Source organism: Meles meles, chromosome 6, assembly GCF_922984935.1.
Source record: "Meles meles chromosome 6, mMelMel3.1 paternal haplotype, whole genome shotgun sequence".
Classification (NCBI taxonomy): Eukaryota; Metazoa; Chordata; class Mammalia; order Carnivora; family Mustelidae; genus Meles; species Meles meles.
Window position 1 is genome coordinate 119,059,399 of NC_060071.1, and position 2,843 is coordinate 119,062,241.

Below are 2,843 nucleotides of genomic sequence, written 5' to 3' on the forward strand. Positions count from 1 at the left end.
GGGAATGCTGGAATACGACTAAATGATTACAGGCAGCAGCTCTGAGAAGAGAAAGCACCAGAAGATGGAACGGAACTCCAGCAACTAGCCACTCACTGCCTTCTAGAGGACGCTCCCCAGGTCCCACATTCAGGTGGACAGTGAGGCTGCTTAGATTCATCACCTTAGCCCTGAGGAGGCTCCAGGAGGAGCCAGGATTCCCGCTCACTCATTAGGCAGGATGACACCCCCACTCTGAGCGGTGAAATATCCCGCGCCACCACCAGCCAGGCTGCGGCACAGCCGACATGGGCACTTGGTTTTCAAGGCAGCTGCTGTACCTGAAGGTCATCCCAGGGCACTCCCCGCCTCTATATTGTCCCTCAGTTCCCCCATTTATAGAACAGGCAGAAAATAAGCCCACTCTCAGCTCCCCACCCTGACTCCCTGGACTGTGGAGAGAGGAACCAGATGGGATGGGCAACATCTCAAGAAAGGACAGACTGAGGGGAGACATTATCTTCCATGCCTCTGGGTCCCCCAGGGGAGAACGAATATTAGAACCCAGATCTAATATCTAACGTCTGTCTCTACATTGGAGTGTGGGGCCTGAGAGCTTGTATGGTGGGGTGGAGGCCGCTTGCAGCTCAGTCATGTACGGAATGCTGACTTCTTCCTGAGCCTGGCTTTCCCCATCTGGAAAATGGGTCTAATAATGGTTCTTGCTCATACATACTGTCAAGTGAGACCGTGTGAGGGAGGGCCGAAGCCAGCACTTGGGGTGCATAGTACGTCTCCACAAATCCTGAGCAGTGTTCTTATGTTTATTATGTACATTTTGAAGAATCCCTTACAACAGACACACCGCGCATAAATTCAAGGCAGAACCTCTGGAAAGTGGGCCCCATCCGTAAGGTGCACCCAGTTATGACATGAAAACATCCGTGGAGCAGGGGCTTTGTCCCTCCAGAGGGCCACAAGCTACTGCCACACTCTCAATGCCGCCTTTGTCCAGGGGCTTGCATCCCTAAAACTCCTTCCTCTCCACCCCATCTGATCCTCAGCGCGGCCCCATAACGTGGGCAGGGTGTCTCCAGACCCATGCTTAGAGGAGGAGAAGGAGTCCCAGAGAGGTTGCGACTTGCCCACAGTTACACAACTTGTTTGGCCTGAGCAGGGCTCCACACTCAGGCCTGCCGGACAGGGCTATGAAGAGAGGAAGGAGCGTGAGGTGCCAAGAGTGCCAAGTTTAAGGAGGCGCTCACTTGGACCCCCCTGAGTGAATATCTGACATTCTGTCCAGCTGCCTGAGCCCACCAAGCCTTGGGCCCTTCCCAGAGCACTGAGAACCTGCCCTTGGAGAACCTGCCACCAGAGCTTCGGGGGGCCAAATCTGTTGGCCGAGCTGGGTAACTCCCTCAGGCAGGATCCAAGAACATTCTCCCAAAGCCTTCATACTGGAACCAAGTCCCAAAAGAGTGGAATGGAACAGAGGTCAAAGGTGGTGCCCTGATGGCCACGTGAGGCTTCCAGGCACCCTTGAGCCTGAGGGCCAGGGAAGACTGCCTGGGCCGGGCAGGCCCCTCGGAGGCCTCACAGCGGCCATCAGCCTTAGGGAGAGATGGGTCTGGACAAGCAGGCCACGTGGGTGAATCCCAGGACAGGGATGCTGGCCTGCCCAGCCACGCTCTCCTCTCTCCCTGCCCCTCTGACAGAGCTCAGCCAGGCTCCAACTTGGCCTCCCTCCTCCTCACACAAAGTGTGGGAGGTACCAGCTAGCCACAGGAGATCAATTTTGAATATGCGGTGTGAGAAACTCATTCTTAAATGCAGGTGATTATATTTACTAATTAAAGTTATTAAATTTACTCATTCACTTGCTTGCGTCTGGATGACTGTGTATGAAGCTTTTCTCAGGAAGGGATACCTGTGCCCTGAGGGGTGCCCGGGGTAGCGGGCAGGTGTGTGGGCTTAAAAGCCCATGTGCCCAAGTTCAAATCCCACTTCACGCAGGCAAGTTGCTCAGCTGCTCCAAAACCATTCCCTCCTTCTATGAAAAGGAAACGGGAACCAGACTGATGTCCTCAGGTCGAGGCTATTACAAAACCCAGCCGAGACAGACTGAGTGCCTATAACCGGCCAGGTGTTCATTTCATTTTTTTCATTTTTTTGGTGAATTTCACTTTTCCCGAATCTGTAGGAACACTTACAGCAATGCTATAGGTGTTCACATGTACGTGTGATGTACACACACTGAAGCATGTAGATCTTCAGCACGCAGCTGCTTGAGCTCTGGTGTGTATGCAGTCTACCTTCTAATGGAATCTCCGCCATTATAGATGACTTTCACCTGCTTACGACGTCATATAAATGGGCTTACATCACATGACCTCTTTTGGACTAGCTTCTTTCTCTTAACTTCATGGGGTTTTTACATTTTTTTAAATAAGAGATTTTATTTATTTATTTATTTTTGAGAGAGAGAGAGCAAGCAAGCAGAGGGAGAGGGACAAGCAAGATTAAGACACAGGGCTTGATCCCACGACCTTGAGATGGTGACCTGAGCCGAAATCCAGAGTTGGCTGCTTAACCAACTGAGCCACCCAGGTGCTCCCCACCTTAACTTTATGTTTTTGTCATTCATGCTTGTTGCTGTGTTTATGAGTCGTTTGTTTTTTTCCGCAGCTGTAAAGTATTCTGTTGTGTGACTACACTGCAGCTCACCTGTTGAACTGGATGTTATTACCATCCTCTCATTGTCCTCACCCCATCTTGCAAATGAGGAAGCTGGGTCTCTAAACTGCTTGCTCTGTTTTTAGCCAGAGGTCACAGAGTGAGGTTGACTCTGAGCAGGGATTTGAACC